Genomic DNA, 24,882 nt, shown 5'->3' on the forward strand with positions numbered 1-24,882 from the left:
AACAACAAGGAGGAGCCTAGGGAGGATGCTTAAATCTTATTCAGAATGACAAACAGGAGAGACACCAGAAATTGTGGAAGAGAGAGAACAGGATGGGAACCTCCTCTAGAGGGTCCTCTGAAAGGCTCCACCCAAGAGGGGATCAAAGCAGATGCTAAGACTCACAGCCAAACTTTGGTCAAAATGCAGGGAGTCTTATGGAAGAAGTGGGGCTAGAAGGACACAGAGGGGACAGGAGCCCCACAAGGAGACCAACAAAGCCCATTCTGGGCCCAAAGAGCCATGCAGAGACTGATGCACCAATTAAGAACCACGCATGGAGTGGACGTAGATCCCCGCTCAGATGTAGCCTCTAAGCAGTTCAGTCTCCAAGTAAGGGGAGCAGGGGCTGCCTCTGTCATGAACTTGATTGCCTGCTCTTTGATCACTTGCCCCTGGTGATGCAGCCTTACCAGGCCACAGACGAAGAGGATCCAGGCAGTCCTGATGAGACTTGATAAGCTAGGGTCAGATGGCAGGGGAGGAAAACTCTCCCCCTTTCAGTGGACTAGGGGAAGGGGGAGGGGGAGGGAGTGGGGGAGGGGGCTACAGTTGGGATTTACAGTGAATAAATTGTTAAAAAAAAAAAAGTAAGAAAAGTTGAGAAAAAGAAATGGCCGAACAGTTCTCTGGAGCCTACCATCTTCCTTTCTCGGTGGTGTCTTATCTATGTCTTACAGTTGTTCCCAGGCCTCCCAAGCCCTGGGAGGGCATAATAAAAAAGGGCATCTTAGCCACCCTGTGGGCATAGACATTCACTTAGCTGCTTGGTGATGGTATCTCACAGTGAGTCTGCCTTGACCATTTGCATAGCCTGTTGTGACTGGCTTGGTCAAGAGGTGGGGGGGAGGGGTGTGAAAGGAAAGCGTGAGTGTGCACATGAGAGTGCCACTGCATGCATGTTGAAGCCAGAAGACGCCCACAAGTCTTTAGTCCTTCCCTTCTACCTAGTTTGAGACAAGGTCTCTTTGGGTTTGTTTGTTTGTTTGTTTGTTCTGGTTTCATTTGTTTTGCCGGTTTTGTTTGTGCTACACACACGAGGTGGGCTAGCCTGGGAATTCCCAAGGATTCTCCACTGTCCACCTCCCATCTCACCCAGAGAGTACCAACTAGGCTTACAGACCCTCCCTGTACCATCTCTGGCTTTCTGTGGGTTCTGGGAATTTGAACCTAGACTCTTGTGCTTCTCTGGCAAGCCCTTTACCCACTGAGCCGTCTCCCCAGTGTGCTCAGCGCTTCTTCGAGGTGAGCACCCTTAATTCCTTCTAAAAGTAAATAAGAACCTTAGGCTTCAGGCCAACCGACTGGACAAAGATTCTCAACTAGTAAGTAGCAAGCCAGAAGCTCTTCCTTTTCTCAGCTTTAAACGATCTGTCCTTTTGATGGCCAGCCCTTTCCCACAGCCGATCCCTAGATTTCCTTCATGATGTTCCACAGTGTCCTGAACCTTGAGGCCTCTCAACTGACAGTTCAATAGAAGGAAGTATAGACTCAGAAGAAAGAAGAAAGGAGTGGTTTTAGGTAAACTAAAAGCAACAGAGTGCATTCCCCCCTTTTTTTCTTTTTCTTTTTAATTTTATTTTAAATGTATTCACTTTACATCTCTACTGTAGCCCCCTCCCTCCTTTCTCCTTTCCTCCTGGTCCCACCTTCCCTCCTTCTTCCCCCCATTCCCTTCTCCTATTTCTCAGAAAAGGGGAGCCCTCTTCCCCTACCATTTGACCCCAGACTATCAAATCTCATTAGGACTTCCTGCATCTTCTTCCTCTGGCCTGTCAATGCTTCCCCTCCACCAGGGACAAAACTTTCTCTCTCTTTCTCCCTCTCTCTATATCTATCTATGTCTCTCTAACTCTGGGGTTCTTGTGCAATGTGTGCTGTGTCAGAAGACTTCGCAATTTCCAGCACTCAGTGCTGCCAAGCTCAGAAGGAGTGAAAATGTGTCTCACTGGGCCACATGCAGCTCTCTTTGGCCTATTTGGGTTTAATTCAATCAGTTAAGACAGCTACGATTCCTCCTGCCCATATGCCATATTGCAGTGAGTTCCATGTTTGGTTGATGACGCAGAACTGCTCCTGGATGCTCGATCCTCTCACGTGTCTGGGGAAGATGGTGAACACGACGTTTTGTTTCTCTGCTCAGAGAAGGAAATGCTCTCTAGAGTTGCCGGGGGTGTAAGAAAGCCCCCAGCTTCTCCATCACTGCAGTCAACAAGCAATGGGAATGGTGGCTCTGTTGATGTGGAGTAGAATGAGCACTGAGGACCAGGAGAGCCTGACACTAGGATGTCAGTGCAGGGGGAGGCATTGCTGCCGCCATCTCCATCCTCTCTCAGGAAAATCTTGGCTTTCCTCTCCAGATGATGACTAGAGTGAAGCCTGCCACCCTCCAGCTCTATCCAGTGCTTTGCTCTCTGGAGAGGAGCATCCTGCAGGGGCTGAACAATGGGAAAGAAGAGTTGCGTGGGTTAGAGAACACAAAGAGTCCTTGAGAATACTCTGCATATCACTGCAGGGTAGTCATATCTCTAAGATGACTCTCATGTCCACCCTTATGGGAGTTCAAAGTCACTTGGGGACAAGCCAGGAATGACAGAGAGGCCAAGATGGAATGAGGAGGGACCCTAAATCCTTCTTAAATGCTTGCTTACAGCTTCCCTAACTTTACTTTTCCCGTTGTTTTATTTTTATTTTTTTTTCTCCTCCTCGGGTTCATTGCACACCTCTCAGCCACTGTGTGCTTTTAAGCCAGGTGACCCTGACCTTCCAACAGCTAGGCTGCTCTGTCGTCCTTAGGAAAATAGACAAGTCTTTTCTTTAAGCTCAGAGGGATCTTAAGGTGGAACATGGCGTTCACAGTGGGGTGTTACATGCTTAGGGTGGACTGCCTTTATAATCATCAGTTTCCACCTAAGACCAAGGACTCCACACCCATGTTTGAATGTGCACACACAACCATCTTCCTAGTCCCTCCTCCTTCACTCTAGTATATGGAATCTCCACTGTGATAAAGGTTACAGGGGACTGTACCTTCAGTGCCAAGTGAGGTGGCTGTGAGGAGTTCCCATTGGTCAAGCAGATAAAACACTCCTTGTGAGGGTTATAAGGTGAGGGATTTGGCAGGAAGTGGGCCTCAGGCTAGCTAAGGAGCACTCGGGCTGTGCACTGAATGAGGGAGAGGGCCTAGGAAAGGTGAGGGGGCTCTTTCGAAATGCATTTATTTACCAGGTCACAAGGGGCTGAGGGAGCCTTTCTCAGATACCGTCTTGGGACCCTAGAATTAATTTAACACAAGCCTGGACTCAACCACCAAACAAAATCTATTTCTGGGAGACTGCAAACTCTATTTTGATTGGCACCTGGGGTTGGGAGGGTAAAAGTAAGCCACCCGGAGAGAGTCGTCTCTGTTAATTGACTGACCATCAAAACTACCCACATTCCCTGTGAGAGCATCACCACGATCCCAAGGGGCTCTCACCCAGCACCACTAAAGGCTGGGATGCGCTTGTGCTATGCGCTTGTGCTATCCGATGCCAATCTCGTCAACAGAAACACCTCGTTAGCGTATCAAAGACAACAAGAATAGACATGGGGTCCTCATAACATGTCCGCAGTCCTTGCTTTGTTTATTTTCATGCGAACATTCATGGTGCTGGTGTGGAGTTACTTCAAGCATATTTAAGTACCGTCTGGGGGCAAAAGCGGTCCCATATATTGCCTCCGAAGCATCAGAACCCAACGATACAAACCAGGAATAGCTAGCGAGAAATAAAGCAATCCGGACAGAGATGTCCTTCTCCTGTACATACCCCGTCAGCCTCCTGGTTTCACAGTCACGTGAGCACTGCGAAGGGACCTTCACAGAGCATTGCTCGATTCCCCTCTCTAAGCAGGGAGGAAGGCTGAACATGTGAAAAGTAACAAAAGGATCTCTCGGAAGACGTCATTGCTGTCAAGAGCTGCTGCAAGTCAACCTGCTAGATTCTTATGCAGAACAGCTCTGCTGCTTTCTCCTCTGAGCTCCTGGCAAGTGTGACACCTGCCATGCCGTCCCGGTGTGCTTGGTTGTTTTGAGGTTAGGAAAGGCTGATAAACCTATTAAGAAGCACATGGCTGAAGGATCAGAGCCTAAATTAACCAAACTACCATCCCTTGCCAGAATTTCTTTTTTTTTTTCTTTTTCCTTTCTTTCTTTTTTTCTTTTCTTTTCCTCTCCTTTCTTTCTTTCTTTTTAAATTTAGTCTTTATTTTTGGAAGATGAAACCAGGGGGAAGACCATCTACATCTGTACAGGACACTCTTTCCCCATCTTTTCTGGTTACAGTTATTACGGGGACCTGGCCGGGACAACATCACATTTATCACCATGGCTGTGGATGAGACTGGCGGCAGGGTAGGGAATTTGATAATTTCCTTCCCGGTCTGTCTCTGAATGTCCAATCTATTGAACACCCTGGTGTGTCTCTGAATGTCCAGCCTATTCAACACCCGTTAGACAATCTACGCCTGGGCTGTTGCTGCTGACAACATCATTGTGGCCCAGCAATTCAGCTGGGCAAATCATTTACAGGGCATGCTGGCATCTCCTGATATGCCTAATAGGTTGGGTGTAATTTTCTGAGCTCTTGAAGAAAGATATCCCCTCTTGTGCTTAGCTTTGGCCTAATATGGCAAACAATGATCACAGCCAGGAGGAGACAGCGCTGCTGTGTCTGGCTTTTCAGTTTGGGTTGTGTCTGCAAACCACAAAAGGCAGGAAATCTGAGCGATTGGGATGATGGACACCACGGGGGTCATTCCACATCCTTGCAACAACCTTGTGCCAGCCTCAGCGTTTAACCCTCCTAGGACGGGAGCATTCTATAAATGACACGAAATTGGTTAATTATTGTTTCTAGTGAGTGAGGGCGAGGTGGGTTTGGAGAAGAGAGGGCCACAGTCACAAATGCTGCCTGAAATGGAAATATCACACGAAAAATCAGAACCGTGACCGTGTTTTGTATCCAACAGATAAGATGCATTTTTTTTCTTTAAAAATAAACAAATGGTAGACTATATTGCCTCAGAGTTTTCTTTAATTCCGTTCACTGAAGCACATAGGTATTGAAAATCATCTACCATGCACAAGATAGGGGTGGGAGGCTAACTTTAACAAGGGCTAATCCCTTCCCTTAGGGAGGTTCCCGTCCAGTATGGATAGTAGACAGACCCTAAGCCTTTCTGATAAAAGCAGCCACAAGCTGAGAATGCTAATGGAGTCACAGACACCCCAGCTAGAGAGGGGAAGACACCTGATCCTTAAAAGACACACGAACAGTTGACCCATGGGGGGACAGAGTACCTTCCAGAGAACATCAGACAATCAGGGTTCATCTAAGCGAGCCTGGTCGCCTGAGCCTCTGGCTTGCGTCAAGGCCTTGCTTCCATGACAGAGGACTCCTCAGGTCGGTAAGCATTTCCTGGTCACCATATGACATGGTCATTTCCAAGGATCCCAACTGAAAGTGGAGAAGCCGGCGCAGAGACGGGCTAAGAACTGTCCAGCCTTTTCTCTTACCCTTGTATCTGCCATGGGGCCTGCTTACTTGACCTCAGAACACAAGCTCGAGAAGGCTCCTGGTGCCCGCCAGAAGGTGAAAACCGATTCCGGACTAATACTTTTAACTGCATTTATTTCAGGCATTGATATTTTTCTTTGTTAAGAAAATGGGGAGCAGGAGAGAAAGAGAAAGAGGGAGAGAGAGAACATCTAGAGAGAGGAGAAGGAGAAAGTCTGCCTAAAATTGAGATAGGTTCCTTATTCATTCGTGCATGTTTTGACTTGACCGTTTTCACCTGTGTGTTTGCACACTTACCTTTGACTGCTTTTCACACCTGCTGACACTCCTGAGGTTTGATGGGCAGTTAGAACCAGGCAACCTGCTCGTTGCTTTCTTATCTACATCTGAGCAAGCCCACCACCACCCTCTCCCCACACACCCCCACCCCCGTTACGAATGCTCTGATTCTACATATTTGCCACTTTATTCTTAAATTATTTTAGAATTCTGTGCAACATTTTAAAAGTACGCAAAGGTGCAGAAATCGTCTCAGGCTTTGAATCGCCAGTCGAAGTGAGTAGCCCAGAGGGAGAGGCATTCTCACACCCCTGTAAGGAGCACAGTCCTCTGTCATAACCCCACTAGCGTCCCAATCTCACAACGCAGTGCCATGCTTGAGACCCAGTTGGTGCCCAACTTGTTGCACAACCTCTTCTTTAGGACCAAATCTGGTACATCACAGAACATAGATGGCCTTGGGGATGGTGTTAGGCGAAGCAACCTGGGCTGAGTCCCCTTGGAGAGATTTAGGTGAATACTGCCACCTATTGACAGGTGAAATATATGCTTCTGGTTCCCCAATCCGCCTGTGCTAAAAGCTCAGCAGAGCTAACTAACCTCGTTCCCAGCTGGCCAAAGGATAGTAACAGCCCCGAGTTCACAATTCTTAATACGTCTGTGATGAAAACTGAGTCAGCTTACTTCCAGACTGCATCTGTGACGAGAGGCAAAGGGGTGAGGTAGAAATGCCAGAAGCTTTGGAGTGGGAGACGTGGGTGTGAGTCTCAGCTCAGCCCCTAAGTGCACAGAACCAAGCTAGCAATCGCCTTGAGCCTTGCTTGGTTTCCTCATCAAGGGATGGCTAACCTTATTTTACAAAGTGTGAGCACTGGGCACTGTTTCTGGGTGGTACACAGAATGCATTAGGGGGCCAGCAGCACCGATCTTTTTTTTTTTTTTTCACCAAGCTGTAAATGGCAACTATTTACAATAACAGTGATTGGTACCATGGCAAACCTCACCATGTACTGTGGCTCTGGTGAACTCCTCCATGGGGGTCAGTTCTCCTTGGGCAAATGCTCCTTGTCTACCAGACTATCTTTGACATCCAAAATTAAGACAGTGTGAACATAAATATTGGAATTTTAAGTGTGCCAATTGAGAAAATGAGGATAAATGGGCTTCATTACCAAACGTCTCTCGACTACCCTGGAGGATATGTGGGGTTGAGCCGATAAAGAGTTATGATAAAAACTTGGGAGCCGCGTATAAATGGGGCTTTGTGACCTGCTGGGTAAGGTTGTGCTGAGAGCCAGACCTAGGAGGCTCGCATTCCTGCCACGGCATGGTGTGGGGATCCTGGGCTCCGGCAGACAATAGGGGATTCATAGCTGGAGAATTCTAACGACCACGGAGAGGGTGGCAGGCAGAACAAGAAGACTTTTCAGGAGTCCAGGGACTCTGATTATCACGTCGGAGGTGCATCGAGCCGGGAGGCTGCGGGAGAGGCACACAGAGCCATTCTTGGAAAGCTGTCAGCAAAGGGTTTGTAACCTCCCTAAGAGGAGCGCACTTCTCAAAATCCCCAGTCTGGAAAGCCTTCCAGGACCAGTCCAGATCAATGCTGTGTTGTGGCCGCATGTCACCTCTGCATGAAGAATCTTTCTGAATGTCCTGTGTCTAGGCTCCTAAGACCTAGGGACAAATTCCACAGGAGGGTTCCCCGGCATATTAGAAAGGCATTAGTTTCATCCTGAAAGGTCATCTAGGACTTAAAATCACCATGAAATAACATGCCCATGAACTGTCTGCACATTTTGAAAAGGTCTGCTGGGACTGACTAGCCAGATCCCTTCGTGCTTAGCAGTCGGCTGGAGGGGGGGGGGCGGTCGGAAGAAGAGGGAGGACCAGGGGCCCAGCATTCATTACTGACAACTTCACACATAATAAGCATGTTCTAATCCACCCTGGGGTGTTCTCTCTTTCTCTCTTCCCTTTTCAGCTGTTTTTGATAAATGGAACATTTTTATTTGGGGGAGAAAAAAAATACATTACTAAACAGCCACACCTTAAGGTACCAAGGATGGTCAAGAGACTGCAGAATGAAAGCAGGCTGGGCAGCCCCTCTGCTGACCACGGGAAAGGACCTGCCGCTTTCTTCTTATAATTCAACTTTGGGATTCTGATGAAAAGGCACTCCCTGAACTGAAAAAGGTGAACAAGGAGAAGGAGTGAAAAATCATTCAAACGGTCATCAAAGAGTGATCAGTTTAAATTTATGTCTTACAAACAAACCACGTGTGACAACCCCTGCGGCAGGCAGACCTTTAGAAATGATGCATGAATGTTCTCAAACATGGGCATGATTTCTTTTTTTTAATGTAGGAAGGGACATGGCTGGCTTGTAGTATGGGTGGGCTTGGGCCTACCTTCCCCGGCATTCCAGTCACCTACATGTGGCATTGCCAAAGGGAAGACTGGATACTGAAAGGAGCCTTTTGGCTTACCAGGCCCAACTCACTCATTTATTACTACAAGAGTGAAAACTGACACCCAATAATAAGAATTCCCTTGTTGGGTCACCCAACCGGTGAGGAACAGCTCTGTGGCCCAAGCTCAGACTCCCATTCCCAAAGCCCAGTTCTTTCCCTGGGGCTGAACAGTTCCGTGACAGGGAGGCAAGGTGTGGCAATGGAGGAGGAAGTTCTGTCTCCAGGACAACCATGATCCCTATAGAGGAGAAAAAATAAAAGCAGTAAAGGGCCCAGTGTGCTGTTCCAGGTAGCTCACTGTAACACCCTACGTGGTTCTTTATCAGATGCTAATTGTTATGCAAAGTGCCCTAGAAGTTCTGATGTGGTTCCTTGCCCCTGCCCTTTCTCTACCTTAAAAAAAAAAAATGTGCACAGAGTGAATCAGGAAAGCTCAAAGTGCCTCTTCCTGTGTGTCCTGCAATAATCACCATCACCATCATCTGCCTATGCATAGGTCAAACCTTTTCTATTGCTCTCTTTCCTTGTGGCAGATTGATTGTATATATGAATGGGGTTCTGTGTGGTGTTTCCATGTCTACACATAGCATATCCTGATCAACAGATTTATGGCAACCCTCACCAAATCCCACTGACATTCTCATTGAAGAAGGAAAAACAAAAAACAAAAAAAAAAACCCAACCCAAAACTCATACAGAAGCAAAGAAACCCAAAAAATATGTGGCAAAAAGCTGGAGGCATCATAATTCCCAATTTCAAAACAGACCACAGAGCCATAGTAACCACAACAGTATGACAGTGGCATCAGAACAGACACATAAACCAAATGAACACATTACATATCCTAGAAACGAGCCCATGTGGATTAAAACTTTGAAAGCCACCTTTAGCTTCTTTCTGTCAACAATTCCATTTCTACCTCCGAGGCACACCCCACTCCTGTCTCTTAGTGTATTGGTCACAGGCCCTGAGCTCCAGCACCTCCCTGCTTCTGGATTCTCACTACTCTGGTTGGTTATCTTCCGGGTCTAGACCTGAGAGACCTTGCTCAACTCCCTTAGCTTTCTAGTCCCCTCCCCTTACCAACCTGCGGGAGTGTCCTCCACATCCAATTACAGCACAACCTTCCTGAGCTCCTCCCTACACATTCCAGAAGGAAGTGGCCAACCATTCCCTCCCTGCCCCTCTCAGATCCTTTGAATGGTACTTATTCATCCCCACCTGTGTCATGGTCAGTTGCATCTCTGCCACTAAACACGTCTCTTTTGTCTTTGGAAAGATACCCCGACTCTCCTTCATGCCCTTCCAACCATACAGCTTTATAAAAGCTTCTCTTTCTTAGAGTTCGCTGAGCAGTTATTATCTGCGAGGCATTAGGCCAAGAACTGCAAGGGCTGAAGGGAGAAAAATAAAATGCAATCCCTTCCTTCAAAGGACTTTTTAATAGAACCAGTGAGGCGTGATGAGAACCTAAGCACGGAAGATGGCTGTGGGCGTGGAACTGGGTGGAGGGACGTTCTGAGAGTGGAAGGAACATTCGCAGCGTTCCCAACGAGGGCACTGGTGTGAGGACGCGGAGGGAGGGAGAAGGAAAAGAGAGCAGAAGTCTGCTTTGAGATCCCAAGTCTGTGCTGTAGGCCTTAGCAAACCCCCCTTTCAGTCGGGTTCATCTAAGCCATCCATCCCCCACAAACCAGCGTCATCTCCCCGCAAGACTCTGATCATGAAACTCTCCATTTGAATGCCTGCTGTTCAGAGAATCAAGCATCTGCTAATTGCAGGCTTATGCTAGGAGTTATGGAGAACACCAGTTTGTAGACATGACACAAACCCCAGGAAACATCTGGAGAACAAAAAAGCAAGAACATGCTGTGAAAGTGCTAGGGAGTGGGGGACAGAGTGAGGGTGTGATCAGTACCGGCTGAGATTAATTGAAAAGAGTTAGTCAGAGAAGGCAAGCCTTCGTGCACTTGGTGAGAACCCTTAGATGGGGCACACCAAGAGAACTTCAAGATCTCTAAATCCCCGGGCCTGCTCCCGCTATTCTTGCAGGTTTTTTCAGTTATTCGTTCATTCATCGAACAAGTACGTGCTAAGCACGTTGACAAAACGCTATGTATTTATGGAATGCCTTCCATGTGTCCAGAGCTCTGCTAGACACTGGAATCCAGCCCTGAACAAGAGACCTGGAAATCCCAAGCTCTACAGTGCAAGGCTCAACAGGTATAGCAAAGGGTGATGGGAGAGCATCCGGGGCTGCATCTCAGACCACGGAACGAGGACTTAGGGGCTCCAGGCTCAGGAAAACATCACCGAGAGATGAGGTGCAGCCTGGAACTCCAAGAATGGAGAGGAGTTAACCAATAAAAGGGGACTGACCCTCCAGCCAGAACATTGTGTGCGAAGGCCTGGCGTTAAGAGAACATCTGGCGTATCCAAAGAACCAAAACATAGCCAAAGTGACTGTGATGCCGAGGACAAGTAGGGAGGGGAGGAGAAATTAGGCTAGCTCAGAAAAGGGATAGTTTTCCCAAGGTAAACAGGATCTTACACCGGTGGGTACCCTGCACGTGTGTGACACAGTGTATCTAATTTGAGTGTGTGACATGTTGTATCTAATTTACTAAGAGCATGTTTAACACCTGTTGAAGAACAGATGCCTGAAGGATCAGAAGAGTCCTGATGCCCTTTGTCCAAGGACTTGGACCTTTAGAGTCCACATTGAGTGCAGATCAAGTACCCTTTACCCCAAATGCCTGGGACAAAAATGTGTCTCAGGTTTTGGCTTTCAAAACAGTTCTACACATAGAATGAGGCATCTTAGGACATCAAAGCCAAGTCTAAATACAAAATCATTTGCTTCTCATGTAACTTTCCCACGTAACCTAACGGTGTTTTAATACAACATTTTAGATAGTTTTGTTTCATGCAGCATGCTTTCAGGGCACAGACTTCTTCACTTGTTGCTGTTGTATCTATACGCAAAAAAAAAAAAGTTTCAGGTCTTAGAGCATTGACTTCTGATTTTTAGATTATGGATGTTCAATATGCCCGCAGAAGTTGTGGTAGTATGACAAGAGGCATTAACCCCTCAGAGTTGCACCAAAGATGGAACCTGTGACACCCACACCCCAACACCCGATAGCCTCTGATCTTGAGAGAGTTACTCAGAGCCACATGCCTTACCCTAACAGATGGAATCAAAGTAAATCTGCATATAGGTTCTAGCTGTTACGGTAAACCTTTTTACCTGGAAACCACTTGGCTTAAGCTGTGAATGAATAGCCTGGATGTCTCTGAATCCTGGATGCAAAATAAACAGCTGTCTGGCCCACATAGACAGGAATATTCCCAAATTAGATTATTAATAGTAATGCACCATAGGATAGAAAGGGAGGATAGGATCTGTAAGGTGGCTCAGCCTCCTAGCTGAGGTGCCTGAAGATACGAGTCTGATCTGCAGGGCTCCTGTGGTGGAATAAGAGAATCAAGTACTGTAAGATGTCTTTTGACTACCGCATACACTGTTAACACACACACACACACACACACACACACACACACACACACGCACATCCCCCATCTCTACCTCCTCAACTAAACTTTTTTTTAAAGGACAAATGTTCTAGAGAGAGTGTGTGAGCTCTAAACTCACTAACAAGAATAGAAAAGTAAGGCATCTCTGGAAAACAAAGCTGAGCTCTTTGGGGCAACCAAGTTATCTAGTTTCCTGAGTCACATTCTTCTTCCAGACAGCATCTTGTGTATCCCGGGATGGCTTCTAAACTCCCTACCTAAACTTGAACTTCTGATCCTCTTGTCTTCACCTCCCAAGTGCTGGGATTACAGGCGTGTACAACCATGCCCAGTTGGTGGGGCACTGGGGAGGGGAGCGCATGGCAGGCAAGCCTCCCACCAACTGAGACACATCCCAGCCCCTTCTGAGTCACTCTCTTACCTCAGATTCCGGCTCCAGAACGAGCACCTGCCACTTGTCAGAGTGAGCTGGCAGGCGCCAGGATGTCTCCAGAGAAGGGAAGATTTTTATGAACACAAGATGCCTTCCTTGCCCATTATCTTAGGACATAAAGAGCCCCAAATAAACCCTCTACCTCCCTGCTTGCGACCTTGATTCACTAAAGACTCACATTCAAAACTTAGAGGTCAGCTGTTTCCAGGTATAAATGACAAAAGGGGGCACAGTGTCTAATCAGAGTCTGAAATTATATCTGAAGTCATTATAGCCACTAGGCATTCACTTGGCAAGCAGGGTGCCTGCATAGGGCTTTGCAGAGATTCTTAATGCTGTTGCTAAGTTAGGAGTGTGTGTGTGTGTGTGTGTGTGTGTGTGTGTGTGTGTGTGTGTGTGTTTTACAGATGAGCTCTTCCTCATCAAAGCCTCCCTAACATAATCAGCATGTGCAAAGGTCATTAGGCTTCTCATTTCAGAGGGAGGCATAAGAGAAGCCTTTTTGGATGGCTTTCTAGGAAATCCATTTCGTGTGTTGCGCTAGTCGTGTGAAACACAGCCCTGGGGAGGGAGCCAGGTACACCCATATGTGGCTGGCATAGAAACAGCTTTGGAATCTTCCTCATTAGGCTAAGGCTCATGGGATCCTAAGCCCCATGTTTTCTGACTACTCTTTCACTCCCACTCAAGACCATGCCTAGGCTGAGCAGCCTCCATTCCTTAAGGGGCCCCCTCGCTCCCACCAGAAGCATAGAAGAGGGAGGGGAAGCAGTTGACACCTGTGTGCTCCTGGATTCAGGCAGGCAGCCGTGGGAGCACGTCACTGAAGCGGCTCTTGAATCACAGGTGATAATTCTAATGTGGTGCAGAGCTCACTGCCTGCCTCACTTTCCCTTTGTGCATCCTTGAGTGACAGTTGGTTCTGATTCAGTATTGTGTGCCATGAAGCTTGTTGTTCCCGATTGCCATTCTGAATGGTCCTCGCAGACACAATAGGCTAAACACACACCGAAGTCATGGCACCCTTTTACTACACACACACACACACACACACACACACACACACGCTTGAGAAATCCACCCTTCCCCCGCTGCAGTCCCGAGACTGTACCTAGATTCTAAGCCAAGCAGTTTCCCTCTCTCCTCCTCTCCCCAGGCATCATTCACGCTTTTATTTTGCATTAGGAGAGGCTTAGTGATCATGGACTTGAGCTCTTGCCTGGAGTGATCCTGTTCGCATTTTATTCTTTGCACAGAATAGGAAGGAGGTTCGCCTGCTTTGCACAGAGGCTGAGCTACAGGAGAAAGCAGAGCCAATGTGATTTATTGAATGAAGGCTCTGGACACTTACCAGCAACTTGTTTCTCTGCTGCTTCGAACAGCTTAAGCTGGTAAGTCAAATTTATTGTTTTCTCTCTCTGTGTATAAATGTGGGGCTTTCTCGGTCATTGACTATTTAAAAAAAAATGTGTTTGTGTTAGTGTGGTTTAAATGATATATATTTAAATATATATATGTATATATATATACATCTTCCAAAGTTCGCTGCAGGTGGTCCATGGAGAGTGTAACCAGACATGTACACAGGGGTCTGAGGTAGTACATACACAGATATGTGGAGCAGCAAGGGGGGGGGCTCAGTTCTGACAAGTGGGCATTTTCTTTGCAGCAAGCTTGGTCACGTGGAGTGCTTGCATAACTGATTACCATTAGCTGTTAAAAGAAATAATAATAAATGACTGTTTTATGGTAGAAATCATTTTTTTTCGCTCTGGTTCCTGAAATACCTTGCAAAATACCTGTTGGATCAGGTAAAGGTGGGCCCTGTCATGCTGGTGATCCAAGCCCAGGTATGTTTCTGCTTTTATCTAGCTTGCAGGCTAGGCATGCAGAGCTTGAGACCGGAGCTCTGCCTGTCTTGGGCCAGCCTGCCTGTAAACCACGTGAAGCCTGTGACAGTGAGGATCCCTGCCAGAGTAACACAGTGGACACGCTTTTGAGGTCTTTCCTGACCTTGTGTCTTCTCTTTATGTTACAAAGACATCTGGTAGGCAGGTAGGTAGGCTTCAAAGCAGGGTGCTGTCGGCATCTTGTTGCCTGTGCTGGTTGTTTCTATGTCCATGGCCACAAGAAGTACCACTGAGACTCAAAGATGAGTCAGTTACCCTGCTGCCTTCTAAAAACTCTCGAATTTACTTTTATGAAGTAAATTCCTTCCCCTTTTATGAAGTAAGGTATAAGCTGACCTCTCAAAGAGTGGGGAGGGAATGCAGAAAGCTCTTGTTTTCCCTACAGTCCTTTAGCTGCCCCCCTTAGTCTTGTTTGCCTGACTACCCCAAGACTTTATGGCAGCCTCAATCCATCTCTGGTGGGCTCAGAGTCCATATATATGTCATAGAGAGTTGAATGTTTTCCGTGGGCTCTCTTGGCTGTAGATCACTGGCCACTCAAATGACGCTGTGGCCTCAGGTGCCAACACAAGATGGATGATGTTAGAATGGTGAGCAGCGGGATTCTTCAAATAAAAACCAAAGTCAGGAAATCTGAGAGATGGGTGAGGTTCCTTCTACTTGAAAGGATCCCCAGGCCACTCCATCACAGAGAAAAGTCATTCTCCCAAGTGACTGTCACTGTTTCACAAATGATGGCATAAGAGATCGAAGGAGACAGAATCACCTACTGGTTAGACAACTGTTAAGATGGCAGGAAAAGTAAAACGTATTTATTAATTCCCACACTTTGGACAATTCCCTTGGGCTCCCTGGATCTCCAACTCTCTATTTCCCCCATTTCTGGATGTTTTGAAGTAAACATGCTAAGCTGAGTTAACAAAGCCACGAGGCACTGCTTTTTAGCTCTGTCCACAGTGCCCTTGTCCATATACTCTAAGAGACTCATAGAGCATGTATTTGGGGCCCAGAGGATTCCGTGTCCTTTCCCTCCTCTGAGAAATACAGAGACTCTGATCCTGCATTTGGTGTAAGAAAGTACAAAGCCAAAACATTAAACTTACGGAAACTCAAATCAAATAGAGCATATCTTCAATTTTTTTTTTCTTTCGGATATATGCCCAGGAGTGGTATGGCTGGATCTCGAGGGAGCACTATTCCTAAATTTCTGAGAAAGCGCCAGATTGATTTCCAAAGTGGTTGAACAAGTTCACATTCCCACCTGCAATGGAGGAGGGTTCCCCTTTCTCCACAACCTCTCCAGCATGTATTGTCACTTACGTTTTTGATGTTAGCCATTCTGGTGGGTGTAAGGTGGAATCTCAGGTTTAACTTTTCATTTCTCGGATGGCTAAGGATGTTGAGTATTTCTTTAAGTGTTTCTCTGCCATGCTGTGTTCCTCTGTTGAGAATTATATGCTTAGCTCTGTGCCCCATTTTTAATTGGATTACTTGGTTTGTTGGTGTTTAACTTATGCAGAGGCCCTAGACCCCCTGCTCAGATGTAGCCCATGAGCAGTTCAGTATCTATGGGAGTTCCCTAGTGAGGGGAGCAGGAGTAGCCACTGGCATGAACTTGGTTTCCTGCTCTTTGATCACCTCCCCCTGGTGAGGTGGCCTTACTAGGCCACAGAGAAAGAAGATCCAGACAGTCTTGATGAGACCTGATAGGCTAGGGTCCGATAGTAGGGGAGAAGACCTCCCATATCAGTGGACAAGGCGAAAGACATAGTAAGGGAAAGAGGGAGGGTAGGACAGGGAGGAGATGAGAGAGGGGACTATAGGCAGGATACGCAGTGAATAAACTGTAATTAATAATAATGATGATGATAATGATGATGAAAATTTCAAAAAAATAAACCATCTGCTTCAAGGACAAAAAAAAAGATTGTTTCCAATTAGTTGTAACTAATTTTTTTGTACATATGATTCCAAGAACTGAAGTCTTAAATTTTTTTTTAATATGCAGGGTTTTTATGATTGGTGAGACAGGTGTGAGTAGAATCCATTGCACAGAACTTACAAAAACTTACACTTGTGTGGTTACCCAGCGTTAACCTTTATAAATGCACCATAACGTAAGAAATTCAAGGGTATCTTGGCCCCCAAAAAACTGTCTCACCTCTAGCATTAAGGGATGCAAGTTTATTTCCTTTGGAGATTTGGCATTTGTAAGTGTTTCTATCTTTTAGAAAATACATTCTCAGACAGAGTAACTCATTATTGTCCCTTCTCATACGTGAATGTATTGTTTTAACCTCAAGGGAACCCAAATGATGAATGATTATCATGTCGATTATTCTGCTTTCTATTTACCTCGTTCCGACCTCCGTGAATTGCCTTTATAATTACCCTGCTCTTGATCAGGAAAGCAACTAATCTTTCAGGCATGATCTCGTCTTTCTATGGAATCCTTGGCAATACTGTCTAGACCAGCGGTTCCCCCAAATATAGCGGGGAACTATATAGCTATAGTGACCCCAACCATAAAATTATTCTATTGCTACTTCATAACTGTAATTTGGCTAGTGTTATGAACCATAACGTAAACATCTGATCTTCAAGATAGCTGACATTTGACCCCTGTCAAAGGGGTCCTGACCCCCAGGTTGAAAACCACTCTCTATGAAGTTTTCAGAGTCACTTGGGAAAGAAAAGATTATCTTCCCCTCTATGAAACTTACATTTTGGCATAGGTGGAGAATTAGTATTTAATGCGATGCGCTCTGTGTTTGTCAGAACATTCTGAAGATGATGTTGGAGATGGCTGTGAAACACTGCAAATGTGCTTCACACTGCAGAAATGGTTTAAATCAATTTTATATTAAGTATATTTTGCCACAACAAAAGAATCATCAAAAAATATCCCATTGTGTTTTCTCTTAGATTTCTTTCTTTCTCTATAGTTTGTCTTTTTATTTATTCCTTGTGATTTTCATGTCTTTGTGTGTGGCCCACTAAATTTAACTATGGTTGCCCAGATGTGGATGGGCAGGGGTTGTATTTAATTGAGCCGCAATGATTTACCTGTATCTACACCACTGAGGAGTATGGCTCCACTTCCCTGAGCAACCATTAGCCATTATAATTCCTCACAGTGTTGGTGGAGGCTTATTTGACCTAATGGAATGTTGATGGACCCTGTCTTCAGCGAGTAGCCACTGTTACCATGAGTTCAAACATACCACATCATGTCATGTACAGAAGAGCTTTTAACACCATTCCTTCCTGTCATCTGGATCTTACGTTCTACTCTTCATACATGGTGCATGCTGAGCTTTGGAGAGAGAGAACATCCTGTTTAGGGTCAAGAACACCACAGTCACTTATTCTCAACACTTACGGCAACAATCAACACTCACTTCAATCCAAAGCTTTTCTGGCCTAGGCTGAGAACTTCACTGGTCTATGTGAGTATACAAATATTTAGCGGGCAGTTTGATACCTTGTGCATACAGCAAAGCAGCAGTAACAGGTTCCCTGCTATGGTTTGGGGCCTCCACGGCCATGGGCTTTTGAACATATTTACAGCACCACGTACCCATTCTTCCTGCGTAGTGGCTTTAAAAATCGAACCGGAAGGCACCGGTTCGAAGACCACCACTGTCATGACTGTAATAATCATCATAATAAATAGCACCAACTCTCCCTTCCTCTATTTCCATATCCCTTCTTCTTCAAATAACTCCTAGACTACTACCAAATTCTCTAAAAGTGCAAATCTCAGCTTTCAAAGAATGTGTGTTTTTACTTCTAATCGGCATGTGCTGACTGCACCCCCGTATTGAGTACAGTGTGAAATCCCAGTGTGCATGCGTGGTGTGAATGGTCAGAGTGGGATTAATCTGACACCTAAGGGTCTCTGGTGTTCCTTGCTGTACATAGCCTAAGGTATTTGTTCCTTATCGTGTGTGTAAGAGCCTGTATGCCTTGGCCCTGCTGCCTCTCTAGGCCTCTTTCCTAATGTCCACGTACAATACAACTGATTAAATGCCCCGCTGTGCATGGAAGAGCCCAGAGGCTTTCCGTTCCATGCCTCCAGCGTGTTCTGACAGCCCATCTCCACATTCTTTCCACATCCTCACCAGGCCTCATACATCTGGAGTGTCATTTCCATTCTTGCTAATTACTTCTCATTCATCATTGAAGATCATTTTCATGAGTCACCTTCTCTGACCCTTCCCCCCACCCTCTCTTCCTGTGGTCACTTCCTGTCACTCCCAATGTCAGCCCCTCACCAATCTGTGATAGTTCTCTGTCTTGGGCCTTTTAAGAGAAATGTTTAGAGGTCAAGAGCTCAGGTGCAGACCTGTATTGCTTGCATTTGAATCCTAGACCTGCCCTTCAGCAGAGCCTCAATTTATTGCTACTAAAGTGAAGATAATAGTTCTGCCTTCAAATGGCTATTAAGAGACCCAAGAGGTTTGTATGTTGAAAGTACTACAGTGGGCTAAATGCTATGTCCTTTCAAACTGCAGGTGATGAGATTCTAACTCTTCAGTCAACAGTGTTAGGACATAAGCAATAAGACCAGGAAAGCACACACACATACAAATAAGTGTAATTTTTAAATTGCTTATAAGAACTTTAAAAATCAGTGTTTCTCCTGAGTCACAGCTGACATTTCATATATATATATATTTCATTTCAAAGGGCACAGAAACTAGAAAGGCAGCTTCCACCGTTCTGTGTCAATACTGTAATGGAGTCGGTCACCCCTTAGCAGTCAAAGACACACCTGTCATGTTAATAGCGGGTAGAGAATAGAAGGGTCAAACTTTGTCTTTGGTCTGTTGACAGGCAGGTTGAAACCGAAAGGTCCCCTAGCTCACATCACAGCCTAAAGAACGATATTTCCTGAGTCAAAAAATGTTCCCTTCACTGAGCGCGTCTGCCCACCCAACTGTTGGGAATGACTACAACCCCAATTTCTAATATGCCGTGCCTCAAAACTACTTCTCATCCAAACTGGCTCAGACTGCTTCCAAAGCACAATGACATTGAAAACTTTCCCCAGCCAGGCTCCAGTGAAACATGGACATAACTAGGACAAGGAATCTTGACTTTGGATTCAAGGTCAAGCATGGAGAAGCTGTCAGGAAGCCAGGCTAAGCCACCTTAGCAACAATAGTGGCAGGACTGTTAGAAGCACAGGCTTTGGGGTCAGAGTTCACATCTTGCGGCTCTATTTTCCAGTTGTAAGGTCTGGATAAATTACCCAACCTCTCTGGGACTTGTTTTCCGTGTTTATAAAATGAAAATAAATAACCGTTTCTCTGTCTTTTGGCTAAGCTCAAGTCTAAAATGAAGATAAAATGATGGTACTTGTATCTGCGCAGGGTTGTTAATTCATTTTATTTCAGCTTGATTGCAATTTCTCTATTGTATACTGGGAGGTAAACGGTCACATCATCAAAGTCAAAGGCAAACGGGAAACTTATCAGAAATGAGGAAAACAAACAAATGGGGGCTGAAAAGATGGCTCAGAGGTTAAGAACAAAGGCTTGCTCTTCTAGAGGTCTGGGGTAGGATTCCAGCACCCACATGGTAGCTCATACTGGCTGCAATTTTAGTTCCAGGGACGCTGATGTCCTCTTCTGGCCTCTGTGGGCACCAGATGTGTACATGGTAGCAAACACCCGTTTTCAAACACATGAGCCTGTGGGGAGCCACTCTACTTCAGTGGTTCATAGAGAGCCCTCAGGGCAGTCTGCAGGGAGGACATGGAGATGAATGGATTATCTCCTGGGGATTTCCCATCTCTTGTTCCTCATTGGTCTAATTTCCTCAGTTCTAGGTAGTGTCCCCGGGTCAGAGCAAAGATGGTGGAGACCCACACCTAAGGAAGGACATTGGGAAGAAAACTCACCAATGCATAAGGAAGCAGCAGATCTCAGGGAATGGGCAGCTATGGAGTCTGTCTGAGGAGGCTCCTCCTTGCAAGCTACCCTCACCATTTTAGACCCATCCCATCCCTTTTGTTAGACTGCTCGGCTCTATGTGCACTCACACATCCTTCACGGGTCTCCAAAATGGACACAGATAAAGCTGTGATGTTTCAAACAAATGGTAGTTTTTGATAAGCCCAACTTGTAGAGTTAGTTTGCGACTTTCGCTTTTAGTGTTTCCTCTAAGAAGCATTATTCTGTCCAGATTCACAAAATCATCTGTGTTTTCATCTAGAATATTTATAGTTTTGGCATTGATGTTTAGATCTACGGCTGGTGAAGGCTGGGGAAATGGGTCGGCTGTCACAGTGTTTGCTCTGCAAGCCTGAGGAACAAAGTTTAGATGCCTAGAGTCCCATGTAAATGGCAGGGTAGGCATGGTGGCCCACCTGTATTTCCAGCACAGAGGTAGGTGGAACCACTGGCAAATGGGACTAGCCCAAACAGCAAGGTCTGGGTTCAACTGAGAAGTCTGGCTCTATCTAATAAGGCAGATCATGACAGAAGAAGACACTGCCAACAGCCTCAGGCCTTAGAAACACGCACACATATACACACATACACACACAAACACACACACACATGAAACCACATGCCCACAAACCCCACACACAGACACCTACAATCAAAAAGACCTATGATTTACTTCAAGGTAGCTTTTGTACATGGTGTGAAGTGGGGGTTGGAGTTCTTTTTGGTTTTTACTGATGGCTACCCTAAAAAAGCAATTAACCCTAGGTGCTCAGGTGGGGCCTTGGTTCCACTTCATTCATCTCCGTTGCTACTCTTATTCCATTGTTTTTTGTCTACATGGCGATTCTAAAACTGAGCCTGCATGCCTTCACCTCTGTGGCTTTACAGTGAGTCCTAAGATTAGGAAGTAAGACTCCCTAGGGATCTCCCAGTAAGGGGAGCAGGGGCTGTGTCTATCATGAGCTCCATTGACTGCTCTTTGATCAATTGCACCTGATAATGCAGCCTTGTCAGGCCTCAGGGAAGAGGATCCAGGCAGTCCTGATGAGACTTAACAAGCTACGGGTAGATGGCAATGGTAGAGAACTCCCCCTTTCAGTGGACTACGGGAAGGGTATAGTGTGGAAGAGAGAGGGAGAGTGGGACTGGGGGAGTTGATGGAGGGGGCTTCAATTGGGATATATAATGAATAAATTACGAAGAAAAATAATTAAAAAAAAAGACCAGGAAGAAAAAGTCTTCCAATATTCTCTTTTTCAAAGTTGTTTTGCCTTCATTAGATCTCTTGCTTTTTCTCTGAAAATGTCGCTGTAAAGTTACCTGTGAGCTGGTATTTTTATTGGGGTTGCATCCAGTCATTAAGTGAGAGGCTCACTATAGTTTTATATTAGTTACTGTGACCACAGAACCTTACAGAAATGAGAGGTGGAAGTTCTATGTAGGCTCATAGTCTCTGAGGGCTTCATTCTGTCACAATGGGAAAGTTTGTGGCAGAGGAAATGTTCGGCAGAGGCTCCCGGCCTCATGGCAGACCATGAAGCAGAGAGCAAGACAGAAAATGGAGGTTTGGTGTAACCTTCAAAATTCCACCAAGATAGTGAGCCCCACCAACTAGGGAACACATGCTCAAAAAATGGTCCTGTGGGGGACATTACAAAAATAAACAAAATTTAACCAAGGTTTTTATTCATTCTCCTAGGGTGAGGAAGTTCCCTTACATTCCTGCAACTTCTTTTCAGTCCCAAATGGATTGTGTTTCTTCGTAAAACCAATTGTTTTCTTGCATCTATCAAAGTGGCCATGAAGCGTTTCCTCTTCTCTGCAGTCTGAGTTGGTTTCTCTTGAAACTTGTTGATTTTTTTATTATTATTATTATTGTCAAAACAAGCATGCTGTTGCATTCCAGTGAGTTTTTCATTTCAGTCCATTACACTTTTCGATTCTGGGACTTCTACCCTGTTCTGTTTCATGATTCTATCTCTTTAATGATATTCTTAGTTCAGTGAAATGTCACTCTCAGTTTACATTTTAGACCTGATTTCCTTTAGCAATTTAAGCACACTTAAAATAGTTGGAGGTTCTGTGCCGTAACTGTAACATTTGGCTTTCTCAGGGGCAATTTTGAATGACCTGCTTATTTTCTTGCATGTGACGCGGTTTTTATTTACGTCTCACAATTTTCTGCTGAAAGCCATGGGTTTTAATAATTATATAGTAGCTGTGAAATCCAGACTAGCCCTTCTCCTCGGCATTTGCTGTTGTCTGGTAACTCCTCAGAACTTAAATCTGTGATGGTTATATTTTTGGAATACGTAGCCACCGACTTCCCTGCTTGGTTAACTGAGTGACAATGATTGAACAGAGATGTCCTTAGATGCCAAGAATCTAAAGGACCCCATCCTGGGGAGGGGCTCTGCATATATTAGGGAGCACTGCCAACATTCCACCAGGTGGTGAAAACTCAATCTTATTCTTTACTTCCTGCTTGCACAGAGCCTCCCAGCTAAACAGAGATGGGAGATCAGGAGCCTCTGGTATGTTCTTCCTACCTTGCTCCTATCCCTAGCATGAACATGCTCTGCTAGACTCTCAGAAATATGCCAGAGCTTTTTCAAAGCCCTTTACTTCCAAACCATCTCATTCCCAAAGTTCGGAGCAATTTAAAAGACTTGTTTAAAAATGCTGACGTCTGCTAAACAACCACCACAAAAACAAATACTCTAGAGGAAGAAGCTAATTGCTCTTGGGGGGCTGCAAGTCAAACAAAAATGACAAGCATTCTAAGTGAATCTCCTAGGGAACAACCAGACAGATCAAATAATGATACTTCTAAGGGAGTGGAAATGAAATGTGGAAGGACCACCAACCTTATAATCCCTCTCCAGTGGCTGGCAGTCTATTTTTTTATGAATTTTGATTTTCAAGGCTACCAGAAACTGAGAAAAATGAGAATGGGACAAAAAAAATTGTGATGAGGCTTGATACTTGTATTGAATTCAGCTCTCCACCTTAAATACGCAACCCCTTTTGTCTAATTTCTCAATTTTGTTAGATTTATCCTTATTCCACCTTCCCCCTCTAAGACCAGAAAGTTCTACCTTCTACTTCCATTTTGTAAATGTTAATATAAAAGCCCAAATCAAAATAACTACATTTGCATTTTCTATCAAAATTTTAAAAAGCAACATACAGAAAGTTAAGCATGGACCATGTTAAATGCCCATAAGAAAGATGAATGATGGTACTATATCTTGGTGTCTATAGTTTTGCAAAAGGACTTGGGGGTAACTTAATAGTCGCTGCTATTTACTGCTACAATACACCAAAAGAGATAACAATTGTCATTTCTTTGTCACTTTAATCTTCCCAACTCTTTATCCAATGTTCTGTTGTTTACTTACAAATAATAAATAAGATCAGAGAATTTAAATTAGGCACCTAAACCCACATAGATAATAATACCCATGTAGATAATAATATTGAAAGTCAAGCATGACTCTATCAAATTCCAAAGGTTTCCCCTTTGCTTAAGAGTGAAAAACCAAGAGCATAGTTATATATTATATGGATGGGCAACAGAAATTTTCTTTCCCACTTTAAAATACAGAGGAAGAAAGAAAGCATGAAGATAGATGAAAGCTGGAAGAGTGGAAACATACTGAAGAATAGCCTGGAAGAAAGGGACAGCTGGGGAGCATGGGGAGGAAGTCAGGAAAACAGAGAAAGTCAACCTACATTGACAAAAGGGAACAGATGGGAGATGAGCAAGGACAAAGGGGGCCATGTGGGTAGGTGTCATCAGTTAGAGGGCAAGTAGCTGGAATTTGATCAAACGACAGGAATTTATTTACGAGACTCCTGGGCATTGTGGGAGATACAAAAGAATGTAGAGTTATTTTGGGGAAGGATAATGATGTAGACAAGACAGATGGCTTGAACTAGGGTGTTAGTGCTGAAGGAAAAGGCTGGAGACAGAAGGCAGGAATAAAGAGGTTAAAGCGATCTCCACGCGATAGCCTGTATATGAATCTGGAGCTCTGTGGAAAGAAATATTAAAGAAAACCATGTAGTTACTCTTTGAGTCCAAGATAAAGAAGCTGTAGACTGGAGGGAAAAGATGATAAACCATCTAATTATTCTGCTTCTTCTTTTAAAAGAATTAAAATGTTACTAAAGAGATATGAGAGTACACTCAAACATACGTCACCTGTCTAACATAAGCACATCTACCTAGTTATGTCTGGGTAGGCACTGATGGGCATGACTAAGACTAAGTTGGGTTTGGCCATCTTTCTGTCGTGGAAGAAGTTTCAAGCTAGTTTGAAAAGGTCCCTAAGGGCCATCTAAATATCATGATGGTGGCATTCTAGTTGTTGGAGAGAACGTAGATCAAGAGTAGTTGGAATTAGCATTACAAATGTCATTCAAAATGTCATTCAAAATGTGACAGGGGGAGGTAGGAAGGTCGCAGTGTTTTTTGTTTTGTTTTCACGGAGTTCAGGGACCAATTATCCAGAGGCATCAGGGAGGGAAACGCACTTTGCACCTCGGTGTACAGGCTAGAAATTCCATTTTTTTTTTTTGCATTTACCTGTGTAATACACATCATGCAGCAGGCAACCACAGGCTTTCTAGCCACGCAATTTCTATAGCAATACGTGAATTCATGGTGGATAGATCTTGAAATGATA

The 24,882-nt window shown here is 45.0% G+C and overlaps 1 protein-coding gene across 1 annotated transcript in view; it reads left to right on the forward strand.

Moving 5' to 3' along the window:
* Ankfn1 (ankyrin repeat and fibronectin type III domain containing 1) overlaps positions 1-24,882 on the forward strand; it is a 385,112-nt gene that overhangs the window by 216,867 nt on the left and 143,363 nt on the right. The window contains exon 3 of the mRNA XM_060386995.1: positions 13,578-13,712. The gene's annotated coding sequence lies outside the window, so the exon portion shown is untranslated. The remainder of the gene's footprint in view (positions 1-13,577; positions 13,713-24,882) is intronic.

The sequence above is a fragment of the Meriones unguiculatus genome, chromosome 7 (genome assembly GCF_030254825.1).
Source record: "Meriones unguiculatus strain TT.TT164.6M chromosome 7, Bangor_MerUng_6.1, whole genome shotgun sequence".
Taxonomy (NCBI): domain Eukaryota; kingdom Metazoa; phylum Chordata; class Mammalia; order Rodentia; family Muridae; genus Meriones; species Meriones unguiculatus.